We start from the raw sequence: 13710 nt of genomic DNA, 5'->3' as shown, positions 1-13710 counted from the left end.
GATTAGCAATACCCAGTTGTGCACGGCCATGTAAACACCCGCAAAAAACCCAAATATGCTCATATTCTGGTTTTTAAAAACCTGAATATGACTCCTGGGTTACTCCTTTTCTAACCCAAATATCAGGCCATATAAACGTGCATCGGAATATCCCCATAGAAAGGAACATTATTTTGTGTTCTGCGCATGTCCTATCCACAAGGAATCTTGGTCTTTTGAGTTCGGCAACTACTTGTATGTGGCACGCGCAACCCACCGGACACCGCAGAAGCAGAGGTAAACAAGTATGGGGAAATCCAGAAGCAGCAGCACAGCATCCACACTTTTGGAGCAAGAAGGAAACCAAGTACTTCATTAGTATCGTGAAAGACATGAATATAATGTCTTTTATTGATGGTAGAAAGTACCGAGATAGCGACATTTACAAGGAGGTGGCCGAAAAGTTACGCGAAGCAGGATTTGCCAACGAATGCCAGACAAAATCAAGCACCGGTGGAAGACGTGTGTCGCTGTTTAGATGGGGATATTCCAAATGATACCAATGACCCATGTATACAGGAGTAACTCTGTCTGCTTAAGCATGTAAACGGGTTATTCTAATGATTCAGAAAGCGAATATTGACCTTATCCCGAATATGTAACGGCATGTAAACGTAGCCAGTAAAAGGCACATGGCAACCCCCTGGAGTTTGCCAAAAGGCACCTGAAGGACTCTCAGACCACGAGAAACAAAATTCTCTGGTCTGATGAAAAAAGACTGAACTCTGTGGCGTGAAATGCCAGGCATCATGTTTGGAGGAAGCCAGGCACCATCCCAACGGTGAAGCATGGTGGAGGCAGCATCATGCTGTGGGGATGTTTTTTCAGCGGCACTAACTGTAAAAAAAAAAAAAAAAAATCTAAAACTTTTTTCAACATTGTCATTATGGGGGTATTGTGTGTAGAATTTTGAGAACAAATTAATTTCATCTATTTTGGAATAAGGCTGTCACATTTAAAAAAGTGAAAAAAGGGAAGAGCTGTGAATACTGTCTTGATGCACTGTTGTCCCAACTGACTCCATGTGTGAATAATGCAGGTCACTCTCTGAAGGATTTACAGTGCATGAACATTAATGACAGCTGCATCATGCAACTACCAAAACCACAATAATACAATCATCCAAGGATGACGAAAAGCCTCATTTACATTAAGACCTCAATGAAATGTCTGACTGGAGCGATGATGTGATTGGGGAATTTTTGTCGATGAGTGCTGAAATGGAAAACTTCAGAAAAATTCAAGGAAAGCCATATGCAACTTCCGTACTCTACATTTTGTGTCATGGCCTGCTTCCTGCACGCTCCATCCAGGGGGAGCATTTCCAGTGGGTAAGAAGACATCTTAAATAAACAATCTCCCGCATTGTACTACATGTGCAAAACCATAACCTAGTGGCTCGGTTTTCTGGCGTGCCGGAACAATTAGACCCAGTCTATTATTCCGGCATCAGAAATATTGCCAGGCAGAAGTTGTGATCACGTGACTTCAACTTAAATTCCTTGCAATGGCATCACCTAGTGTTGTTGCTCGGGTCAGGTGGGGAAAAGGTAACTGATCAATGACCACTGTAAATGTAGTCATGTGACAGCAGCCGGAAAAATAGTCCACTGATATTGTTCTGGAAACACACTCGCTGCCAAACCAGAAGAATACAAACATGGACAAACAGAAACAGAAGGACTGGCAAGAGCGATTTCCGCAGCATGTTCACAAAAAGGAGATAGACTGTTTATAAAGTGTTTAGCCCCTTTAAATGGTGTGCACATGCTGCTCTCTTAGTGCTGCTGTTTGTCCTGACACCGGGCAACCAATTCTGACAAAAAGGAGTCCCAATGGGTTGCATGAGAGAAATGGAAATAAGGAAATGCCCCCTTCCCTCAAATAATAATAATAATAATAATAATAATAATGATAAAAATTGTGAAGAGAATGTCACACCTACGACAAGCAGTTCCATTAGCACTATGACATAGACTGCACCCTGTCACTATACCCTTTAAATGTTGTCCTGAAGAGATCCTACTGCCCAACCGTCCAAAACATTGCGTGATTAAACATTGGCTTCACTGCATTATGACACGAACCTGCTTTGCCTCTAAGTCCAACACACGACAGCGACATCTGTTGTTTTTCCTCTGACACGAGCAAGGAACAGAGGACCAGTGCTCCTGTAATTAGGTCTGCGCCGCTCTGCCACCTTTCAGACTCGATAGCCGCCGGGCTACAGTCACACGATGCGTCGCTCTGTCCTTTCAAATACATCGCTTCGTCCAAGTTTTGTTGCAGACGTTACACAAAATAATTAAATAAATCATAGCCGAGTTGGACATCATCTTAAAGGGGAACGTGTCGTCGGTGTCGGACAAAGCGGCTAGAAACCACGGTGGGGGGTGAAGCCTGTTTAAAGGGTTTCAGCGTCGGAAGACTTCGACGAAAATCGGCTAAACTCGTCAATCTCCAGTCGGCTGTCAAAAGATCGTTTACAGTGACGTAATCGTTTTGGTGTTTTTTTTAAGTTGTGGTAACAGTTGTATTATTCTTATCATCTGATATCCTTCGATTGTATTGTTTTTAATATATGTTGCTTATGTTCTTAACTACTATAGGTTTTGTTTGTTTGTTTGTTTTGTGCCCGTGAGTCACATTTTGTAAAGCTCTTATTCTGAGGGAGCAATACTGTCCACTAGATGTCACTATTGCAGCGTTGATGATCTGGCATGAAAGGAAAGTGAAATCACTGGCCACTTAGTCCAGTAACTGTCCAATATTTTGAAACTAGACATTCGCAAAATTTTCAGTTTTTGAAAAAGATATCAATTGCTTAGCAATTATTTTTATGTTAGGTTTATTTTGTTCCAATAATTAGCACTAAATTTTAGCATGAAATATCCAACCATCCATGCGAGAACAAACATTTTGTATTGCAGTAGTTCCATACACTTGTAAAATTTTGAAATTTTTGAATATGTAGCTTGGACTCATGAACACATTTGATGGTAGTGTTGTGTATTTTGTGGAAGTCATAAACATATAAACCTACCAGCCCTGGTTCTCAAGACCAGGCACCTAAGTGGCTCTACTCTACTCTTTTCTAATCTCCTATTTTGCTCTTCCTTTTAGATATTTTAGATATACCTTTATATACTATTATCGTTCCCCCTAGAAATGGAATATAATAGTATAAGATATACCTTACTGGAAATTTCATATACTCGCTTGTGTGTATTGTTTGGTGGGAAGAATCAATTTTGATGAGCAGAGAACATAGTTTGAGTGCTGTGTTTCATTTGGCAAGAGATTTGTGGAGTTTTGACAAAGGCAACTCTTTACAACTTGTGCTTTGAGAAACTGCGCCACAGTTTTCCGGGAAATACTGTTTATACATTTAAATGGGTTTAAACATTTTAAACATTAAAACAAAACTTTAAACCTGCAGGTGAATTCACATCAAAGTAACTAATGAAATGGGTATTCTAAACCTCACCTCCTCAGATTTTCATGAAATTCAGAATATATGTTGGTTTTGACCCTTAAAGCTGATATCTAAAATTTGAGGTCAACTGGATGAAGTGTTTCTGAGATATAGGAGGCATAATTTTGTTGTTGTTGTTTGTGATAAATGGTATGGCTGTCAAATTTCAAATGGCCATAACTCCTGAACCAATTGTCCCGTCTGGACAAACATAGTATCGTCGGAAAAGGGGAGAACATCAGGAATTCAAATCAAACTGAAATGGCATTATTTAAATATCTTGATCAATTTTGGGGTGATAACCTTTTGGATCTATGGTTTGACCTTGAAATTGATACAACATACAAATTAAATCAGGCCAGTATCCAGTGGATATCATATTGTATCCCAATAAATTATCCAAAACATATAAAAAGATATATACAGTGATAAAATAAGTATTGAACACCCTGCGATTTTGCAAGTTCTCCCACTTAGAAATCATGGAGGGGTCTCAATTTTCCATATTAGGTGCATGTTCACTGTGAGAGACATAAGTCCACATCAATTGCCCACTTTAGGACATCCAATTCATCCATCCCTGTTCCATGAGTCATAAGGCATGAGGCAGGGTACACCCTGGACAGGATGCCAGTCTGTCCACAGAGCCACATATAGACAACACACACCATTCACAGACCCCGCAGGACAACATCTATGGAACGTTTAAAGTTCCTCTTAGAAATATCTTTGATATCTTAAGGTGATCACCACCACTGACCGTGCATTTCTTTGAAGAAGATGTCAGTGAAGGTGCCTGACAACACAAGCTTCATCATTTGCTGGTATCCAGAATGTATCTGGGTTGTGTGGCCAGTGGAAAACTCTGGCAGGTCCATGGGGTGAATGAATTTAACCTTGTAAACCCCACGTGCCTGAACTCATTAACTTTGGATATTTTTTAATACAGTCATTAATCACTGGATTGTGCTAACCTAACTTGGTCGATAGGTGTATTATGTAGGGTTCCTTCTCATTTCAGTGTACTAACAGTAGTGTTCAGAATAATAGTAGTGCTATGTGACTAAAAGGATTAATCCAGGTTTTGAGTATATTCTTATTGTTACATGGGAAACAAGGTACCAGTAGATTCAGAAGATTCTCACAAATCCAACAAGATCAAGCATTCATGATATGCACACTCTTAAGGCTATGAAATTGGGCTATTAGTAAAAAAAGTAGAAAAGGGGGTGTTCACAACAATAGCAGCATCTGCTATTGACGCTACAAACTCAAACTATTATGTTCAAACTGCTTTTTAGCAATCCTGTGAATCACTAAACTAGTATTAGTTGTATAACCACAGTTTTTCATGATTTCTTCACATCTGCGAGGCATTAATTTTGTTGGTTTGGAACCAAGATTTGCTCGTTTACTAGTGTGCTTGGGGTCATTGTCTTGTTGAAACACACATTTCAAGGGCATGTCCTCTTCAGCATAAGGCAACATGACCTCGTCAAGTATTTTGACATATCCAAACTGATCCATGATACCTGTATGCGATATATAGGCCCAACACCATAGTAGGAGAAACATGCCCATATCATGATGCTTGCACCACCATGCTTCACTGTCTTCACTGTGAACTGTGGCTTGAATCAGAGTTTGGGGGTCATCTCACAAACTGTCTGCGGCCCTTGGACCCCCAAAATAACAATTTTACTCTCATCAGTCCACAAATATTCCTCCATTTCTCTTTAGGCAGTTGATGTGTTCTTTGGCAAATTGTAACCTCTTCTGCACATGTCTTTTATTTAACAGAGGGACTTTGCAGGGGATTCTTTCAAATAAATAGCTTCACAGAGGCGTCTTCTGTCACAGCACTTACAGGTAACTCCAGACTGTCTTTGATCATCCTGGACTGATCAATGGGTGTTTCCCATGTAACAATAAGAAATAAACTCAAAACCTGGATTAATCTTTTTAGTCACATAGCACAACTATTATTCTGAACACTACTGTACATGATGGAAAACCAGTCATATTTGTAGCACTTGAGCAAAAAGTCAGATCTGTTGGTTTTATGCTTCATCATAAAAACAATGCCCACCACCCGTTCCTCGCAAAAGGAAGAATAATATGTGCTATGTAGTGTATACCAGTGTGCATGTAGTATGTATTACTGATGCGTTCGATATTGCTCAAAAACAAAAACATAATCTATATTGATTATCTTTTTAATATCTTGGAGCTACTTATTGGGGGAGGTCATCACCCCAAAATTGATTCAAATTTTTGAAATAATGCCAGGTCTGAATTCCTTGTGTTTTCCTCCCTTTCCAATGATACATTGTTTGTTTAGGGCCCCTTCACACATAGTGCGAATAAGTACAAATCAAGGCGAATCATGTCGGAAACAGCTTGCATGAGCGAATCACACAAACATTGAGCTGAAAGGGCAGGGTGCCCGGTGCAATGGGTGTCATGCACACAGTAACACAGTGCCAGCAGCTGCGCAATGTGGTTACACATCGCGCAGCTGCTGTGAAAAAAATTTAAAATACATGCTGCGACGGTGTTTGTGCACGTCGGAACACACTGTGCGATGGCTGCTGTGAAAATAAAAAATACTTGCCACCCACGGGATTCGAAACTGCACTTTCCAAAAGCTCTAATTGCCAGCCAGAAACTGAGCTACCATTGCTGTCCTGTGAAAGGTGCAGGAAAATGCCTGATATCAAGAAGGACATGGACATTTAAAAAAAAAAAAACAATGAAAATACCGCATTTTATTGAATCCCTCTTATCAACAGACAATACAAGTATGATCCGTCTGTTCTTCTGTAGATGACCCATAGGCAATGGTCATAGACGTACAGTCATGAAATGACATGAATGATGAAGCAGGGCGCTCTTATCATGTCTGCATCTACTGGCCTGGCGTGTCCAGCTGGCCCCGCGCATGTGTCCTGCCGGACACGCATGTCTTGTGGATGGCGCACCGCAGGACAGACGCCGCGTCATGTGGAACAGAGCTCACGTGGGTGGCGTGACATTCAGATCGGCTGCTGCGTGTTATGACCTGACGGTCCATTTCACCTAGGGTAGCCTGTCAATGTGCACGTGCTTGCTGCAGCTCATTGCAACAGCGATATATGTTTTATGTATGTCCACATGAGGACAGCAAGCAGACACACGTGCGTCACAGTGGACAGTTAGTTCATGTCCCTCCAAACACAGTATGTGTTCTCTGTGTCGTCCAGAACCAGAGACCTCAACAGCTGCTCCTGTGGGTGACCATACAGTTCAGCGCACACACCAATGTGTCAGTGTGTCTGTTTGTAAAGCCACACTCGTGGGGACACTTAGACAAATTTCACATCCAGCTCGACAGTGATCGTCTGCTGACTGTTGTTGTGCTAATAGTGCAAATAGCCACACATTTTCTAAGTGCCAAACGAGCGGTGTTAGATTTCATATGTCAGCTGGAATTTGGTCAACATCTGCTGCAGGAGGATGAAATGGGCTCTCACAGCGCACCTCTGTCTTTCAGCTGCTGGTATGCGCAAATGGTTGTAGCAACAGGTGTACAAGGTGTTGGAAGCAGCTACGATTTTACACATATTGCATACGATTCCTGCTTCATGCACACTTCATGCTCAATTCAACCAAATTCGCATTATGTGTGAAGGGGCCCTTAGACTGGACAGCTGGTTCATGGATCATGGCCATTTGAATTTGGTGGCCACAACATTTTACACAAATGTCCAAAGTGAAAAAACAAACAACAAACAAAACACAACACCGCCCCTTATCTCAGAAACTCTTTATCTGTTTGACCTGATCAGGACAAAATTATTACCCCCCCCCCCCCCCCCCCCCCCAAAAAAAAGAAATTTAACATTTTCTTCAAATTCTCCCAAGTGTTTTTTTTCAGTAGAGCACAGAATTTTCAACACAACATTTCTAAACAACATGGTTTTATTTCAGATGCTTACATTATTTTACTTTGCACAAAGAAACAAAAGTATTTCACAAAAAACTACCTTTCCACCATATAATGTTGTCATCACTGTCTTTTTTTATGTTTTAACTTCAGGCACTCTAAAACTGTATTGCTGCATATATTTGCAGCAAAACAACAAAAGCATTATATACTTGGATATCCATAAATTCCTTAAATCTTCTTCCTGCTGCTCCCGTGAGAGCTCAGCACAGCAGATCATCTGTCTCCATCTCAACCTTTCCTCAAAATGTTCCTCTGTCACAGCAGCTACCTGCATGTCTTCCCTCACCACATAAACCTCCTTTTTTGGCATCAGTTCTCCTCCGAAATGGCTCCATCTTCAGCATCCTTTTCCCTGTATACCCTTTGTCTTTCCAAATCATCTTCATCTGACCTCTGACTTTGTCTCCAAACTGTCTTATCTGTACTGTCCCTGTGATGTGCTTATTCCTAATCCTGTCCATGCTCCTACCTCCTCTTTTTGTTAGCACCATCACGTCTAAGCTGTACAACAACTTTTCCTTTCAATCTTGCTGATACCTTTCTGTAACAAATTATTCCAGTCTTCCTCCTCTTCTCTTGACACTGTCTTAAGCTTTCTCAAAATCCACAAATACACAGTGCAGCTCTTTCTAGCCTTCTCTTCTCTTTCAGAGCAAAAATTGCATCTGCAGTGCTCTTTCTCAGCATGAAACCAGTTTGGCGCTTGCAGAGCTTCACATCTTTTCTAAGTCTAGCTCTTCTTTCCCATAATTTTGCTGTGGCTGATCAACTTAATGCCTCTGTAGTTACTGCAGCTCTGCACATCACTCTTGTTCGAATCAGCATACTTCTCCACTTCTAAGGCACTTTCCAAGATTTTATTACACAGTCTGGTTTGAAACTCCACTGCCATCTCTCATAAACATTTCCATTCCTCCACTGGTTTGTCATCTGGACCAGCTGCCTTTCCACTCTTCAGTCTATTCATAGCTGTTTCTTGAATTTCTTAATTTACTATGTTCATGTCATCATGCCTTCTTTCTTTCTTAAACACTTTAGGTTTGTCAAAAAGCAAGACTTTGTCATCAAAAGAAAACATGATTTCATTTGTTTTGTATTGTTTAATTGCAGTTTTGACCTGTAACATACACACAAAAAATGGATCAATGCACATACAGTTCTGAAAACCTGAAACTCGTGTATCAACAACAAGACTCCTAATTGTTAAACTCTCAGCACAGTTCACTGGTCTCACTCAGATATCATTCTAAATCACAGCTGTGCAAATATGTGAACATGAACTGTATCATTTAACACACTGCCCTTCAAAATGCAACAAGTTGATTACCCGTTAATCTCATTCATGTTGCACCTTTGCAAACTCAAATGTAAGAATACTTCAATCATGTGACAGAATATAAATGAGGCCTCAACACTGTGTGTTACAATAGTAAATATTTCATTTGTTACCTTTTTGTATCTGTGAACTGATTTCCTTTGTTATTTTTTTCTCATGGTGCTTATATATACAGGTGAAATTACTGAGCTTTGCTCCATACTATATAAAATAGGTAACATTTATGTTTCATATACATGTCATGGTATAAATGTATTTTGGGACCAAAAAAAAAAAAACAAAACACCCTACACTTCATCAAAATTATCTGTGACAGTCAGATGAAACGTGAGTGTCCTCTTGGCCTTCTACAGTCGTTGGGGTCCTCAACATTCAGGCACCTATGTGCTGGATTATGCATAGAGATATGCATAGAGTAATTGTCTCGGCCTTATTGTAAATTTTAAATGAATCTCTGGGTTTTGTTCTTGAATGCTATTTTGCTGGGGAATGCCATGCACCCCCTCCCACTACAGCAATAATGTTGCTTTCTTCCCAACAAATGACCAATCTCCCCCCCAAAGAAACACTGGTATTTCATGTGCTCATCTTGAACAGTTATGGTCACTGAACACAAAATTTTCAAATGAGGACTATAAGAAAAACCTGTCTCAGATCTCATTAGAATACCTAATGAATGATGGACATAATACCCAATGCAAAGGGGCCCTAGGCGGGCACCAGAACCATGGTCTAGCCTTAATTATCTCATTCAAACATCACAATAGAGTTATCTGATAAATAATGTACAAATAATGAAGGTTTATGAATGCAATGGTAAGAATATTTGCATGAGCTGCTGGAACCTTCTATTTCAACTTGGCTCTGCCTCATTGAATAGGACCCTTTAATGAATTCTTAATGTGGTGCGATGTGGCAGCACAGGCACAAGAAAAGCACAACATATTATTCATAATATGGACGTTAAATCCTTCTAGGCACGCAGATCACACAGAAAAAGGTGAGAAGTCAGCCTTTTGTTTACTCTCAAAGATCCACAGGTACAGTCTTTTGCCACACGGTGGAGACACAACTCACAGGACACCAATAGGGACAAGTCTAAAATTTATGGTAACATTTTCATTATTCAGGTTGATGTGGACTGTATTTTCTCATTACTATACAGTTCTCAAATTTGTGATGAAGATTGTTAGAAATTCCAGTAGCTGTTGGTCTGAAGTCATCTCCAGTTGGTTCATCATTCCGCTCATGCTTTCATCTGCATGAGTTAATGCTTCAGACAGATCAAACATTAGTCAAGATGATATCACTGAAGGCAGGAAAACCATCTGGAAGCATATTTTCCAACTATCACAAAGCAAAAAGTATTTCTTTATTGGCTGATTTAAGACAATAACTTTTGTTTTCTGCATGTATGCACTCGACATATTGGTTTTAGATGAAACCAATACAACAGTGATGAGCTTCTAGAAAGGTACCGATTGTGTGTGAGGATCATGTGAAGGTCATGGAGTTAATGTTACAAATGTTTATTGATGACATCAAAACTGATACTCCTCATAATAAACAGTTTATGAACAGATTTTGCAGCAGCACAACTCTGACCAAAACTTGACAAAGTGTAGATAGTAAATTAAAGTCGTGTTGTGATATGCTTATGAAATTAATGAAATTTAAAACATGCATGTAGTGTTTGAATCATTTCACATAAAATTACATGACTATTTCAGAAAAAAACATGCAGTGCTTATTGGCTGGTGGTTGCATTTTACAATTTTGCCAACACTAGTTTCCAAGTCCAAACTTTTTTAACCTTGGAAAAAAACTTGCAATGTCAAAGTCCTGTTAGAAGTGGCTTTTCATAAGCTAATACATAATAGAAAAATCTAGATGAAAAGGACTTGTCATGCTAGTACCAAATATCTGTTAAACCAGCATACGGATCAGATGCAGATCAAACTTAGTCTACTCATTGAGAGTGTCAGTTTGCACAACATTGTCACAAATGAGAGTGATTGAGGCACTTTTGATTGAGATATAATGCAAAAATGTACATCAAATGAGCTTTTCAACACTAAATTCAAATGTCCACCAAAATCCACAATCAAGATCAGACCTGGATCAAACGTTGGTCAGTCGATAAAGGATACCATCCTACACAACACTCTCAAATATGAAATATATGAATTTTTGATTTTCCCAGGTTTCCAAGATTTTCCTGACTTTGACCTTAAAAATTGATCCATTTCTTGCCTATCAGGAATGAATCTTCAGTAAAAAGTTCACAAAGATATATGAAAAAGTGTGGGCTACATTTTGTTTCACAGAAACAACAAACAAACAACGGTGAAAACATAACCTCTGGCCAACTTTGTTGGCGGAGGTAAAAAAACAAAACAAAAAAAATTTATGGATAAAGTTCTTACTAGTTTACTCAACATAAAAAAAACAACCTAATATCATTTTCATCCTTCTATTGATTTTCCTGTTCTACTCTACCTGTGACATTCAAAAGTCACGTATGCATTTGTTTTCCCCAGCACTTACAATGAAGCTTGTTGCTCCTTGAATGTTGTCATACACCCCTGGCAATAATTATGGAATCACTGGCCTCGAGGATGTTCATTCAGTTGTTTAATTTTGCAGAAAAAGAAAGCAGATCACAGACATGACACAAAACTAAAGTCATTTCAAATGGCAACTTTCTGGCTTTAAGAAACACTATAAGAAATCAGGAAAAATATTGTGCAGTCAGTAACGGTTACTTTTTTAGACCAAGCAGAGGAAAAAAAATATGGAAGCACTCAATTCTGAGGAATAAATTATGGAATCACCCTGTAAATTTTATCCCCAAAACTAACACCTGCATCAAATCAGATCTGCTCGTTAGTCTGCATCTAAAAAGGAGTGATCACACCTTGGAGAGCGTTTGCAACCAAGTGGACTGACATGAATCATGGCCCAACACGAGAGATGTCAATTGAAACAAAGGAGAGGATTATCAAACTCTTAAAAGAGGGTAAATCCATCACGCAGTGTTGCAAAGATGTTGGGTTGTTCACAGTCAGCTGTGTCTAAACTCTGGACCAAATACAAACAACATGGGAAGGTTGTTAAAGCAAACATACTGGTAGACCAAGGAAGACATCAAAGCTCAAGACAGAAAACTTAAAGCAACATGTCTCAAAAATCGAAAATGCACAACAAAACAAATGAGGAACGAATGGGAGGAAACTGGAGTCAACGTCTGTGACCAAACTGTAAGAAACCGCCTAAAGGGAAATGGGATTGACATACAGAAAAGCTAAACGAAAGCCATCATTAACACCTAACAGAAAAAAAACAAGGTTACAATGGGCTAAGGAAAAGCATTCGTGGACTGTGGATGACTGGATGAAAGTCATATTCGGTGATGAATCTCGAATCTGCATTGGGCAAGGTGATGATGCTGGAACTTTTGTTTGGTGCCATTCCAGTGAGATTTATAAAGATGACTGCCTGAGAGAACATGTAAATTTCCACAGTCATTGATGATATGGGGCTGCATGTCAGGTAAAGGCACTGGGGAGATGGCTGTCATTACATCATCAATAAATGCACAAGTTTATGTTGATATTTTGGACACTTTTCTTATCCCATCAATTGAAAGGATGTTTGGGGATGATGAAATCATTTTTCAAGATGATAATGCATCTTGCCATAGAGCAAAACTGTGAAAACATTCCTTGCAAAAAAACAGATAGGGGTCAATGTCATGGCCCTGCAAATAGTCCGGATCTTAATCCAATTGAAAATCTTTGGTGGAAGTTGAAGAAAATGGTCATGACAAGGCTCCACCTGCAAAGCTGATCTGGCAACAGCAATCAGAGAAAGTTGGAGCCAGATTGATGAAGAGTACTGTTTGTCACTCATTAAGTCCATGCCTCAGAGACTGCAAGCTGTTATAAAAGCCAGAGGTGGTGCAACAAAATACTAGTGATGTGTTGGATATTTTTTTCCCTCTGCTTGGTCTAAAAAAGTAACCGTTACTGACTGCCACAATTTTTTTTTCCTGATTTCTTATAGTGTTTTCTTTAAGCCAGAAAGTTGCCATTTGAAATGATTTTAGTTTTGTGTCATGTCTGTGATCTGCTTTTTTCTACAAAATTAAACAACTGAATGAACATCCTCCGAGGCCGGTGATTCCATAATTTTTGCCAGAGGTTGTATTTGTAGTGCTGAAGTCCACAGGTTACATTTAAATGAGATGTTTGGTAGTATTATGTTGTTTAAGAAACACACAATTAATGTTAAAGGAAAGTTAGGAGGAGGTGATGGTCTAGTGTTAAGCGTAGGGCTTGACACCAGAGAATCCTTCGTTCAAATCCCAGCCTGACCGGAAGATCGCTAAGGGCCCTTGGGCAAGGTCTTTAATCCCCTAGTTGCTCCCGATGTGTAGTGGGCACCTTGAATTGCAGCAGCCTCACTTCGGGGTGAATGTGAGGCATTTGCTGTGTAAACCACTTTGAGCGTCTGATGCAGATGGAAAAGCACAATATAAATGCAGTCCATTTACCATTTACAATTTGTTGTAGTCAGAAAGTGACGTTACATAATTTAAGTGAAATGTTTGCTTATAAATAAAAACAAAGTTAATGATACAGTATTTGTAGCAGTTACAGTCAAAAAAGTAAGGAGCCAACTGATGAATAAAACATGTTTTCAAAATTATCATAAAACTGTAATGGTATCATTAAGTATTTGTATTGGTACTCAGTATCTACGAGTACCAAAATGTATGCACTCGTACTTGTACTCAGTCTGGTAAAAGTGGTATTGGTGCATCCCTAACCACGACTCTTTCTAGAGCTGATTGCCATTTGAGATGACTTT

At 39.4% G+C, this 13710-nt stretch overlaps 1 protein-coding gene across 2 annotated transcripts in view; it reads right to left on the bottom strand.

The window, feature by feature from the left end:
* The window catches only part of slc22a17 (solute carrier family 22 member 17), a 98813-nt gene extending 96337 nt beyond the window's left edge, over positions 1-2476 (bottom strand). The window contains exon 1 of one of the 2 annotated variants that reach the window (XM_034171368.1): positions 2036-2476. The gene's annotated coding sequence lies outside the window, so the exon portion shown is untranslated. The remainder of the gene's footprint in view (positions 1-2035) is intronic. The other variant, XM_034171361.1, reaches the window with a different exon arrangement.
* Between the last annotated feature and the right edge of the window lie 11234 nt (positions 2477-13710).

This window comes from Thalassophryne amazonica, chromosome 1 (assembly GCF_902500255.1).
Source record: "Thalassophryne amazonica chromosome 1, fThaAma1.1, whole genome shotgun sequence".
Classification (NCBI taxonomy): domain Eukaryota; kingdom Metazoa; phylum Chordata; class Actinopteri; order Batrachoidiformes; family Batrachoididae; genus Thalassophryne; species Thalassophryne amazonica.
The sequence above is the reverse complement of the archived record's forward strand: the minus strand, read 5'-3'. Positions and strand labels throughout refer to the sequence as shown.